The sequence below is a fragment of the Hippopotamus amphibius genome, chromosome 9, assembly GCF_030028045.1.
Source record: "Hippopotamus amphibius kiboko isolate mHipAmp2 chromosome 9, mHipAmp2.hap2, whole genome shotgun sequence".
Lineage (NCBI taxonomy): Eukaryota > Metazoa > Chordata > Mammalia > Artiodactyla > Hippopotamidae > Hippopotamus > Hippopotamus amphibius.
In genome coordinates, this window is record NC_080194.1 from 49,967,229 (window position 1) to 49,980,938 (window position 13,710).

At 43.7% G+C, this 13,710-nt stretch overlaps 1 long non-coding RNA gene across 3 annotated transcripts; it reads right to left on the reverse strand.

Moving 5' to 3' along the window:
* Positions 1-3,078: 3,078 nt before the first annotated feature.
* On the reverse strand, positions 3,079-13,359 carry LOC130829483 (uncharacterized). Of its 3 annotated transcripts, none has more exons than XR_009047540.1 (4): positions 13,203-13,359; positions 12,201-12,305; positions 11,345-11,461; positions 3,079-8,093 (listed from the first exon to the last, which is right to left on the reverse strand). It is a non-coding gene; the product is annotated as an uncharacterized LOC130829483 (long non-coding RNA). The 3 variants fall into 3 exon arrangements; XR_009047538.1 differs by having other exon boundaries at positions 3,079-8,182; XR_009047539.1 differs by having other exon boundaries at positions 3,079-8,182; positions 13,125-13,359.
* Positions 13,360-13,710: the final 351 nt, after the last annotated feature.

The following is a 13,710-nucleotide window of genomic DNA, read 5'->3' on the forward strand; positions in this document are numbered from 1 at the left end:
GGTGTAAACAGGTAAAAATAGAGGTAACAACTTAAAGGAAATGCCCTCCATCCCCTTTAGGAAGAAGGAACTATAAGTACATACAATGTTTATAGTTAAACCCTTCAGTGTTCTCTGGAAAATAGATCTTAGCTTAATTGTATGGTAATTTATAGTTAGGGGGCTTTCCAGCAGAAGCAGCAGGTTCCTCTACATTTATCCATCCTCCAGGAATGCTGGAAATGCACACGTGCTCTGGACGGAAATAATGATGATTGGGTTCCACAAGATGATTGCTAGAATCCAGAGCTTCTCCTGACTCTTTCAGCCCTTTGTTGTCAAAGCTTATCTTTAAAGGCAAGCAGGAACTAGACTGAGTATGGGGCTAATTGGTTTTGCTCATCAGATACAGAGCTTAGAGCCAGGGAATACCAGAAAGGAAAGAAACTGAGGTTTAGCACTAAGCAGTTCAAATGAAGTTTTAACCAAAAGGCTAAAATCGAGACTTGGAGTGAAAACCATGCACAAGGGGGCAGAACCAGATCTCAGAACACTGGAAGTCAAGTCAGGCCCATTCTTACTGGACTTTCCGTCAGGGTACGGGGCAAGTTCAGATGAATGCCATGGTGGCCCCATGGTAGACCAGGAGGAGGCAGCAAATGAAGAAAGTTCAGGAGAGAGAAGTTGCCTTATGATGGGGACTGGGTAGGGAAAGTAGTTTGCAGCTAGTAACTGACTGCTGGAGTGAGGCTTCATCACCCTGAAGACACGGAGCTGGCAGTCTTTGGGCATTAAGTCAGAGAAGCCATATGCAAAGAGAGCCAAACACAAAGCAGAGCAGAACTCAACTCACGGGGCAACATTTATCAACTTAGAAAATATTTGGCGGGTATTTATTGTTCTCTAGTCACTGGACAAAACCTTGGAAATGCAAATAGGAGTCCATATGTGGCACAAATGTGTCACCTTGTTTTCTGTTCATGAATGAAGGACTTATTCCTTAGCTCTGCACATGGTATTGGCAGAAAGCTCTCAGCTTTCAGGCCCTTAAAGGGACTGCCTGAAGAAAGAAAGCTGCACCTCATTCCCAGAGGAGCCCACACTGCATGACTGATCAAAGTGGGGCCCAGCACCCTCACCCCAACTCAGGATAATTCAGAAGTGTCATTCCAACTTCAGGGCTGCCCATAGGTTTGACTGAGGACTCCACGGAAACTGCATTGCTGTTCAACCTCTCCCTCTGCCCAAACCTTCTTCCTTTCCAGCCCTTCTGTTGTCTTCTATAGGAATTGATGCCCCGTTCACCCGTCAACCTACTGTGTACCAATCTCCATCTCAGAGTCTGCATCCTGGGGAACCCAACCTGCAACAGTTGGTACCAGAAATACCCACAAACCTGGGACGGGGTTTTGGAGCTGGATCACCCCCCACCCACTTGGAAATAAGGGCCCCATCACTGGTGGCGGGTAGAGCACAGGTAGCCCCAGTACAGACTGCAGTGCTATTATTAAAACTGGCACCAATAATGAAGTGGAATGGTATTTTTGTAGATGGATATGCATTAGCACTAGGTGTGATGTGTCAGGTGTTTGAGAAATATGGAGTGAAATAGTAACTTATGGGCAGCTCTTATTAGGCTGGAGTGATGCTTTGGGAAAAGAAAACAAAAGACCAAGAGTGGCTGAAAGCTTACTGTGAAAGCCATGTGGCCTCCTTGGTAGTACATAAAGAGGCTCTCACTGTCTGCAGTGGGAAAGCAGAGAAAGCCAACCACCAGACTCAGGACTTAATCTTGAAAAGAACTGAGCTCCAAAAGAGGCAGGTCTGCTATGCCGAGATCCCTTACATGGGATGGGATTCATCTGAGTTGGTGGCCCCCAAATCCCCAGACTCCTCAAATCTTAGCCTGCAGAAAATACCCACCTATCCGATTAGGAGCTACACTCCCTATTTTCTTGAGGATAATGCAGAGGTCTCCCCGATGTAGACAACTTGTGCTCTTCCCTTTCTCCCTTACCCCCTCCCCCAGATCTATACCCACCTAATCTCTGACTTCAAGGATAAGAACTAGGTTAAGTCTCAGGTTACAATGGGGCCATGCTGATGAGGAAGCAAAGGAACTGTTACAAAGAAGCTGCAGGTCCTGGCGAGCATGTACTTGCAGGAGCCAGGAGACTAGGTTTGAGATTGAATTAAGGAGACTGAAACATAAGGATGGATAAAAAAAAGTTTAGAGTTTATCAGCTTGAATCAAAATATAGGGTTTAACACCTTGGAAGAGACCCCAGGAGGTATTGCAGATATGCTACTAGGATGGCTCCTAAATGCATGGAAAAAGAGAAGCCCACACTGAATGAAGTAAACATGCTAAAAAGTGGAAGAAGGCATTAAAAGGCTCGGAGAAATGGGCATGCTGGTGAGGATATAATACGTAAGTCTGGAACACCCGTTGGAACACCATGTTCCATAGAAGAGCCAAAGGATACCTTGAGGAATGCACTGGTGAGAGGGGCTCCAGCATCACTAAAAAGGTCAAAGTGGCTCCTCTCTCTAGGCCAGGGCTGATGGTGAGAGATGTCATTGAATAATAAGGATCACTAACAGCCATGGGAATGTTAGGACCCTGAAAAACAACAGAGGCCAGGTGGAAGTGCTTAGCTGTTAAAAGGCAGGTGGATGCAATTATTGTCATGAGTAGTAAGATTGGAGAGGCAGCCAGGGAAGCCTGATCCACAGAGAATTATGGAGATAGTTAATAGAACACAGCCTCCCTAGTGGGAAAATAGATGGGTGGACAACATGGCTATTATTCAATCTGTATTATCAAAAGAAACCAAGAATGGAAATGAAAATATATGTCCACATAAAAACTTGCACATGGATGTTTATAGCAATACTATTCAAATTGTTCATCAACTGGTGAATGGATAAACAAAATGTGGTATATCCATACAATGGAACATTATTTGGCCATAAAAAGGAATGAAGCTTGGATACATGCTACAACACAGATGAATGAACCTTGAAAACATTTGGTTCAGTGAGAGTGTTGCAGAAATCAGTACATCGAGAAACCAAGCACCACACTTGGAGGACTGGAGAACTCAGGTTTATTAAGCTGGCGGCCCCAGACCAGCTAACACTCCAAAGTTCTGGGCCCCAAGCTCAGGGTGAGCTTTACTTTTATAGGGGTCTGTGCACATGTTTACAGTTAGCATGGGTAGATTGGTTACTTGGTTTACAGAGCACGGAAGTTTCCAAACAGAAACTTACAAGAGCAGGTGCAGAACATTCCATATTTAGCAAAACATCCTATGGTTACATTTGATGGCTAGGTCATCCTGTTTTTGTTTTTCCTTTTTGGCACAGCAAGCATATTTTACAAAAGCAGAATGAGCATGGAGTTATTTTTACCTGAGTGCAAGTTTCTAATTTTCTTCTTCAAGAGAAGCCAGACACAGTAGGCCACACGTATTGTATGATTTAGTTTACATGAAGTGTCCAGAATAGGCAAATATATAGATATAGAAAGTAGATTAGTGATTGCTCAGGACTGGGGCAGGTGGGGGGAGATAAGGCAGTGATCCCTTAAAGGGCACAGGGTTTCCTTTTGAGGTGAGGGAAATGCTCCAAAATTGCGGAGACAGTTGCACATATCTGTAAATACACTAAAAACCATTAAGCTGTACATTTTAAACAGGTGAGTTGTATGCTATGTGGATTATATCTCAGTAAAGTTATTTAAAAAGGAGAAAAAGAAATCAAGGATGGATAAACAGGAGGATGAAAATAGTTAGCTCAATAAAAAGTCACAGGATTTCCCTGGTGGCGCAGTGGTTGAGAATCCGCCTGCCAATGCAGGGGATACGGTTTCGATCCCTGGTCCAGCAAGATCCCACATGCCACAGAGCAACTAAGCCCGTGTGCCACAACTACTGAGCCTGTGTGCCTAGAGCCCATGCCCCACAGAAAGAGAAGCCACCGCAATGAGAAGCCCATGCATCACAACGAAGAATAGCCCCTGCTCGCCACAACTAGAGAAAGCCCTTGCGCAGCAACAAAGACCCAATGCAGCCAACACACACATACATACATACATAAAATATATTTTTTAAATGTCACAATTTGCTAAGTTTCTGAACCTAAACCAGTTTTCCAACTTGGAAACTACTAACTAAAAATGAGTGCAGATCCATGGGAGGAAGTGCCCTAACATACTAGGGAACATGAAGCGATTGCCCCAGCCCAAGAAACCAGTAGCTGCACACCAGGGAAAGGCAATAAACACATATTTTAAGAACCGTTGGACAGTGGGTCTGATTTGAAACTGATACTCAGAGACCTGAAGCAATAGAATGGACCCCCTTGCAGAGGGAGGCATATGGGGATGAAATAAGAAGGGAGTTCAACTCACAGTGGGTCCACTGGCTCTGCAGACCCACCCCCATGCCCACTTCCCTAGTCCCCAAATGTATTACTGGAATAGACACACTTGGCAAAACCCATATTGGGTCCTTGGCCTGGGAGGTAAGAATTATCTTAGTGGGGAAAGCCTAGCAGAAGCCCCTAAAACTGCCCTCTCTTCACTCCCAGCCAAGATTCTAAGTCAAAAACAGTATCTCGGGACTTCTTAGGTGGCGCAGTAGTTAAGAATCGCCTGCCAGTGCAGGGGACACGGGTTCAATCCCTGCTCCAGGAAGATTCCACATGCCGTGGAGCAACTAAGCCCGTGCTCCATAACTACTGAGCCTGCATTCTAGAGCCCGTGAGCCACAACTATTGAGCCCTTGTGCAACAACCACTGAAGCCCACGTGCCTAGAGCCCATGCTTCACAACAGGAGAAGCCGCCACAATGAGGAGCCCATGCACCACAACAAAGAGTAGCCCCCACTTGCCACAACTAGAGAAAGCCCATGTGCAGCTGTGGGAAGACATTCAGGAGTCTTTCTGAAACCTTGAAAATGTTAAAGTATGTGGGCCGAGCGATGGGATTCAGAATGTCCTGCTTGAGCAGTGGAGGAGCTGAGGATGCGGGGCATGGAGACTATGGGGGCATAGGCAGAGGATTGGCCCTCTCTGGGGGCGCAGCCCCTTTCTCACTTGCACACCTACCCTTCCTCATATCACCCTGTTTGGCCCTGGAGGATGACTGGTTAGCCAAAGACAGGTAAGATTCCTCAGGGGAGGAACAACCTAAGACAGGCACAGTCGCAGAGGGGCCAACAGGGGTGGGGCACAGACCCCTAATATCTGAGAGAGGTCTCCTGCCCCCAGGGCTGTTTTGCTCTCCATGCCCAGCTCAGATCCACACCTGCTCAAATCGGGCCCAGGAGGCAAAGATCATTGCCCCAGTCATGTGAAGCCTTTGATTGTTTATGGGATTAACCTGGGAAGTGTTAGCCAAGAAACAAATAAAAGCAACATGGGATGAATCAGCAAGGCTCTTGATCCTAGAGGTCTTGAGTCCCCCGGTCCCATCTTTCTCTTCAGTCTGTGTCTGTGTTTTCTTCAAGCTTGCGGCACCCGTCACTCACCTCGAGTCGCCGAGCTGGTCTCGGCATGCAGCAACGAAGACCCAATGCAGCCAATAAATAAATAAATAAACAACTTTATCTAATAAAACCAAAAACAAACAAACAAACAAAGCAGTATCTCATTCCTAGGAAAATGGCACAAATTAGTGAATGCTCCATGTCAGACTGTGAGGAGTGCTATGGAGAATAAATCAGAGAAGGAGGTTGCAATTTAAAATACAGTAGCTTGGAAAGAACTCAAAGAAAGGATGACATTTGAGCAAGGGCTTGGAGACTGTGAGGGCTTGGTGTGAAAGAGAGAAACTGACTCCAAGGTTTTTGGTTTGAGATCTGGAAGGATGGCACTGTCATCTACTATTACATAAAGGAGGGAGGATGGAGCTTGGGAAAGCAGCTAGATGTACAAGTTCAAGAGCGAGTTCTGGGCTGGGGATAGGAAGTTAGCAGATACAAGCATATCCTGGCAGGTGGGTTTTAAGGCCATGAGACTGAATGTTATCAACAAATGATTGCGTGTACATCAGACCCTCAATCTTCTTTGGGATAAAAACAAGGAAATTGAGAAAAAGAAGCCAGTGAGGTAGTAGGAAAATGGGAAACTATGCAATGTCTGGAAACAAGTAGAGAAAGTCTTTCAAGGAGTTGAGTCTGATTACTTGTGTCAAACTACGCTTATAAATCAATGAACATGAGGACTGGGAACTGTTCTCTAGATTTAGCACCGCAGAGGTCACTGGTAACCTTCACAAAAGCAGTTTCGAGGTCAAAAGCATGATTGGAATGGATTCAAGAAAGAATGGAAAGAGCGGACTTAGTGACAATGAACATGGACAACTCTTTAAGTAGTTCTTCTTTAAAGAGAAGTGGGGTTGTAACCAGGGGAGAAGTGAGTCACCAGGGTTTTTTATAGTGCCGGAAATAATATGCTTATAATGAGAATGGTCCAGTAAAGAGGGGGAAGTTGATGATGTAGAAAAGAAAGGGGAAGATTGATAGAGCAATGCCCTTGAGTGGTTGAGAGGATGGGGTCTAGTGCATAAGTGGAAATAATGGCTTTAGACTGGAATGAGGACAGTTCATGCATAAAAATGCAGGGACAGGCAGAGCATATGGACACGAACTCAGGCATGTGTGCAACTGGAGAATGAAAACTCTCTTCTGGTCGCTTCAGTTTGTTCAGTGAAACAGGAAGAAAGGTTATCAGCTGAGAGTTTGTAAGTGCTTAGTTTTATTCTCTGTCTGGAGAGGGAACCACTGAGGTACTTTGAGCCAGGATATATTGTGATCAGACAGAGATCTAGTGATTCATGAAAAGTTAAGGTGGTGAGACAGGTGGAACAATCCAGACAGGGATACTGAAGGGTCTTGATTCTGGCAGCGGGAAGGAAAGGATGTGGTGTAGAGACTTAGGACATAAAGTTAACAGACATGGTTAGGTTTCCTAAAGCCGTTCCCCCTCTCCATCTCCTTACCCTTCCTCACTTTTCTGTACAGCACTTACTGTTATCTGACGGTATAATCTATTCTTGTTTGCAGATTGGCTGTGTCCCTCACTAGAATGAGACAGAATGTGAGTTGTGTTAGGGCAGAGACTTTGTCTTATTCACTGTTCTGGCCTCTGTTCTGGCCTCTAGAAACAGTGACTGGCACTGACTGGAGCCTTAATCAATGTAAGTGGACTGAGGGATTGGACATGAGGGACCAGGTATAGGAAAGGGTTTAGGATAAGTTCAGAGTTCTGGTTTGGGTTGCAGGGAAAATGGTGGTGTGGAAACACCTGAAAAATCCTGGAAGTCCATTAGACCTTGAAATTAGAAGTAACTAAACTTGGAGCGACCGAAGCGCTACAGCTTTGATGTATACAGCCAGCTTCTTTTTACTACTCCATGTTCTTCCAGAGAACTTTCAATTCTGTTGCTTGCCTGTAACTACAGTACTATTGATACTTAAATGATAATACAAAGCGGCATCATCTAATGATAATGGCTAAGAATGTGAACTATGTCCTAGGCACTATTCTAATTAATTTATATGCATTAACTCACTTAATCCTTTTTTTAGAATGAGATAGGTACAATTTTTATTTTCTTGCTTTGCAAATAAGAAAAATAGAGGCCCAGAGGTTGAATGGCAGAGACATGATTTACGCCCAGACAGTCTGGTTCTAGAACCCATGCTTTTAATCTCAATGCTGTATTATTACCTCTTTAGATTGCTGCGGAATGACTCCTAAAACTCTATCTCTAAAGCAGATGTATTATCTTGTGTTAACAAATTACCCTCAAAAGGTGGCCCAAAATAATAAATATTTAACTCATTAAGTTTCTATGAATCAGGCATCTGAGAGTGGCTTAGCTGGGTGACCCTGCCTCAGGGTCTCTTGTGAAGTTGTTATCAAGATGGTATCAGGGGCTACGGTCATCTGAAAGCTTGACTGGGCCTGGAGGAGTGGCATGACTCATTTACCTGCCGCCAGGCTGATGCTGGTTGTTGGCAGGTGGCCTCAGTCCTTTGCCACGTAGAGCTCTCCATAAAGCTGCCTGTGTGTCCTCACAGCATCGCAGTCAGCTTTCCCCAAACTGAGTGATCCAAGAAGCAGCAAAGCAAAAGCCACAATGTCTTTTAACACCTGGCCTTGGAAGACACACACCATCATTTCTGCTATATCCTGTTGGTGACATAGGACAGTGTGGAAAGGAGCTACACTGGACATGAATACTAGAGGTTAGAATTGTTGGGGGCATCTAGGAGGCTGACCACTGCAGCAGATGTTGTTCCAAGGTCAGTGCCTATCTTAATTTCCACAAGTAAAGCATCCGCATGTTCAACTCTTTATCTTTTTTTCGAACTTGTTTCTTCTTCTGCCCTCACTAATCTACTACCAGTCATCAAATCTAGGAATCTGTAAAACACCCTACCCTCAAACTTCTGTCTCTTCTTCTCTCCTAAATCTATTTCAATTCACTTGCTAAGTTTTGTCAAGTCTATAATTTATCAGTCTTGTAATTTGAGTGACATTCTGAAATTCATATGTGCTATGGACTGAATTTTGTCCTCCTCCAAATTCATATGTTCAAGCACTAACCCCTGCAATGTGACTGTATCTGGAGATAGGAACTGCAAGGAACTAATTCAGGTTAAATAAGGTTCCAAGGGTAGGGGCCTCATCCAATATGATCAGTAACCTTATAAGAGGCACCAGAGAGCATGCTCTTTCCACCATGGGAGGACACAGCAAAAAGACAGCTTTCTGCGAGCCAGGAACAGAGCTCTAACCAGAAACTGACCATGCTGGCATCCTGATCTCAGATTTCCAGCCTCCAGAACTATGAGGAAATAGATTTTTATTGTTTAAGCCACCTACTTCATGGCATTTTGTTATGGCAGCCTGAGCAGACCAATGCAACATGAAAACAGAAAAACACAGTTTGTGATTATTACTGTGATATTTTCATTCCTAGGTATGAGCAACTTATACCTCCTTCCAGGGCCATTCTGTGATGCTTTCTCTGAACTTCCTAGTAGGAAAGACTCTCCTCTGAGTGCATGTGATTCTTAGTATTTCTCTTGTGGCATACCCAGTTATAATAGTTTTTTGTGTGTAGGTGAGTTATCTCTAAGTCATAATGTCTTTAAAGGAGAGGAATATTTTTATTTTTATGTTTGATATTGCTATTGAAAGGAAGCAAAACAAAACACCAAAACAAAAAGCTGAATTTATGGCTTGCTAAGCAAGAGGGAGTGGTGCAGTGTCTCTCTAAACAAATGAGAAAGCTAATCTTTTTTTTCCCTTTTTTTATTGAGGTCTGATTGACAAGTAAAAATTTATGCATATTTAATGTGCACAACTTGATGTTTTGGTGTACATATACATTGTGAAATCATCACCACAATCATGTAATTAACATAACCATCATCTCACATAGTTACCATTTCAAAATTTTTTGGAGTTAATCTTATGTAAAGTTTTGGGACGCGTGAGCTTCAGGGACTGGCAGACTTTCAGAAGTGGAGCATTATAGAGAGTGGCTGACCTTCAGCTGTGAAAGTGTGGTGACTGTAAGGAGCCTATACCTGACTGCTGGCTTTCAGAAGTGTGGATACTGACATTGTAGTTGGTTAGGGTAAGTTTAAAACTGATCTGGCAATTACTTGCACTACGACCAAAGAATAACTGTGCCTTTCCTTGAAGTCTTTTATTCTCAGTACCTAACACAGTGTCATATTCAGTTAGTATTTGTTGAGTGAGTGAATTAATGAAATTATTTTTTCTCCCACTCACTTTAAGTCCACAAGAAACAATATGCTCTAAAAGTTCATAAAAACAATATCTTAAAAAGACAAAAACAAAAAGTTTAAAGCCACCTGAATGTCCAATAATAAAGTAAGAAAACTATGATTCATTCAGTCACTAGATTATTGTGTGCCCTCTGAAACAGATGGTTATCAAGACCAAATCACAACATGGAAACATATTTTTGATATGAGTGAGAAAATGATACAAAAATACATAGTAAAGCAAAAACCATACAAATAAAAAAATAAGAAAACACACCAGAATGATAATATTGATTGTAGTTTAAGGAGGTGAAGTTACTAGGTGATTTTTTTTTTCTGTTCTCTAAGTATTCTTAAATGTGTCACTATTACTATTTATAATTATTTTTAAATATTTTAAAGCTATACTGACAATTTTCTCCTTACCTGTGTCACTTAATACACAACAGTAGGGTTGGAAAGGACTTTACACTTCCACTAACTCTACTAACAAAGCTGGTTTCATCACTACCATGCAGGATACCTCCCCAAGTCACTGATATAGGAAAGGAGAAAGCAGGTCTAGACAGAAAAGAAAGATGAAAGAAAAAATTTGCCTGGCATAAATTTATAAATTCAGCTTCCCCTGAGTATGCTAGGTAAGACAAAAAAAATAAACATTTGCTGTTAGTCCTGAACTTAAATTCCCCATCTACTCAAAGCTGATATTTTTCTCACTGTCCCTCATGTTCCCTGTTGACCTCGCTGGCACTCAGACCTGAACTGCTTCCCAAACCAGAACTGATGCAGGCTGGGCATAAATTAAGAATGTCCGCCACTTATTCAATAGGCCAATCACAGCTGATTGACCATATTATCATCTGAGTTTCCTGTCTTACCCTCCCCACTTCTCCACAGCTTGGATCCTATGTCCTGACCAAGTCCCGGAAGCCCTCTCCCTTCCCTAACCCCATGGTGTCCAACACTGAGTATGACTAGGGGTCAGAGGGACACCCTGAGTTTTAGCTATGATTACAGCCACTGTCTGTGGTGCTAATCAGAAGCAAGTATACAAAATTTTATTTAACATAGGAAAAAATCCTACTTTAAAAGTGCCAATTAGTAGGCAAAATATATTTAAAAAATGAAGACCATAAGAGAGGCATTAGGAAATGGATCCCTTTGGTGGCAAAGAATTTAGAACATACTGATATTCAACACAGAATGCAAGACATCTCAAATCCTTTTGGAAACGAGGTAGAAAATTAATTAATACAGGAGATTTGGGCCATCTTAAATGGACTCAGAGAACCAAAATGTCATAGAAAAAAGTCTGATTGCATTTTATTTTGAAAAACATAATGAAATTATAAAAGTAAGTATATTTTATCTTAGTTTATAATCCCCCCAAATCAAGAATTTACTATTTTATTGGCATCACTTTCTGATATCCTTCATCATCATGTTTGACTTTTACACAATGATCACTGTTATAAGAATGTGAATGAGCTTCACCACTTTTTCCCAAAGATCTCTACTAAATCTTTTGCTAATTATCTTTTGAAGCACTTACCTTGTTACCATCCTTGTTGATTTTTTCCTTCAGTTTTTAGGTACTCTGACCTGGCTAAATCTTGTTTGTCGAAGGCTTTGCCATCTCCAGCATTACTTTCATTGATTTTATGTAGTCCTGTATATTTGACAAGATTTGTGGTTTCACTTAGAAATCAATTTGCAATGACAAAGACTGGCTGACAGGCAAAGATGTAGACCCAGAGGAGTGTTTGAGGAGAAGAGTTCATTAGATTATAATTTCACGCTATGGCTTTAATAGGGATTTGATACTGAATACTCAGAAGACCCAAACTCTTCTAGAGCCAGAAGGAAACTTCCAGCACTTAGTCAAACTCAAAACTAAGCCTCAGAGAATGGAAGAAAGAATCCCAGATGGCAAGACAAATTAGGAGCAGCTCAAGGCTACATTCCAGATCTGCACTGTGTCCCATATAATCAACTGGAAAAAAACAAAAAAAGTTGCTGTTGACAAGACTCACTCTCTCACAACTCCCCCGCTTGGAGGATCTCTCAGGAGAAAACAACTCCTCCCCAGACCCACTCATTTACCCTCCTGGTACAAGGCTAGGGCTAGGTGGAGAGCACCTGAAGCTTGCACAGAGCAACCTGACATTAAATCACTGTTCCGTGGGTTTAAACAAGGACAGCAGCATGGTTATTAGCTAATCCAGCAAACTGCTGTTTCAAAAGCAATGTTCAGGGGCGAATCACTGAAATAAAAACATAACCAACTCACATATCACCTACCAGGAAACACAGGGAGCGGAATAACCCCTCTAACCTGTTCAGGGCTTCTAATCCCCCAAGCCAGCCTGCAAGCCTCAGCCTGAAGCCTCCACCCTGCCCAACTGCACCTTATTTGGCTTGATCTCCAGAACATCTTTAGGGAGGGGTTGGTCTTATGCAAGCCTGATAACACTTTTCACTGCCTCCTAGCTTCTTGATCCCAGCAGCCAGGCCTGTGGAGGTGAGGGAGAAAGAAAGCTTACCAAGAGGCAGTTGGGTAATGAAGATATAAAAGTTTAATTTTTTTTCCAACCTAGTAATAAAATTTACCTTGGAACCAAGCCTGATTCATAGAAGGAATATTAAAACCCAACTCAATCCCACTTGTAGAGAAAGAACAAATGCTTTCTAGTTGTTTCTGAGAACTCAGGATTACCTGACTTGAAAAATTCCAAATAGCTTTTTTTCACACTGCAGAAGAATTCTTCATTTGACCCTCAAATGAAGCTGCTAATGGTGAGGAACTTGGAAGTTAAATTGTACTTTGCATCTATGTGATCTTTACTCAGAGGAATTTTTCTAAAATCCAAGTCAGATCATGCAACTCTCTTGCTTAAAACCTTCAATGGTTTCCCTTTGCTTGAAGATAAAAATCTACAGTCACTAAAATTTTATAATTTGGGAGTTCTTCAAGGTCCGGCCTGTAATTTCACCTTTCCAGTCGGCCTCCCTCTGTCCTTGCTTTCATCCCATCTCTGATGTAACTACAGCCTCTTCTCCCTCCTCAGCTCTTTCTGCCCGGCCAGCGCCTTCTGATTTGTTTTCCCCTGCCGAAGGCTCCCCTGAAACTTGCCTAGGGGCCTCTCTCGGTGCTCCCGGAGCGCCCAGCAATCCTGCCGTTACCACACTCCCCAGGGCGCATTCACCTGTCTTCTCCACCGGCCAACGAGTTTCTTGGGGTTATTTTACATTACATCCCCAGTGCCTGAAAACTAGTAGACCCTCAGCAGCTACTGAATGTGGGAAAATAACTAAGGCTGAAGAGAACCTACCAGTGCTAGGCACGTAGGTAATTTACACACATCTTTCTTTTCATCTTCAAACAGCTCTAAAATGTAAGGATCATTAACCTCATTTTGTGGATGACGAAATTTGAGTCTCGAGAGTTCAGTCACTTGAGAGAGGTACACTTCCGTCGTCTGGGGCTACGATGCTCGTTTCCCAAACAGAGCGGCGCGTCCGCCCGCCCGCCCGCCCGCCTGCCTGCGATGCTGGCGGCGCCGCCCGGACCCGAGCGGCTGAGCTCAGATCCCGCCCCAGCCGCCAGCAGGTATCAGAGCGCGAGCCCGCCCACCCCTGCCCGGGGTCCCGCCCCCGCCCGGATGCCCCGCCCGGATGCCCCGCCCACCCCCGCCCGGGGTCCCGCCCACCCGTGCCAGGCGGCGGAAGGAGCGGAGGGGCGGCGGGGCACGCACCACACGCAGGGCTGGGTTCTGCGGAAGTGCGGTGGAAAGCTGGGACACTGCAGTTCCAGGTGGCCTCAGGGCGTGGCAGATGAGAGTGGTGTTCACTGAAAGGGAGTCGCTAGCAAATCTGAGACCCCGGTTCCCCTCAGCCTCACACAGGGAGACACGTGGG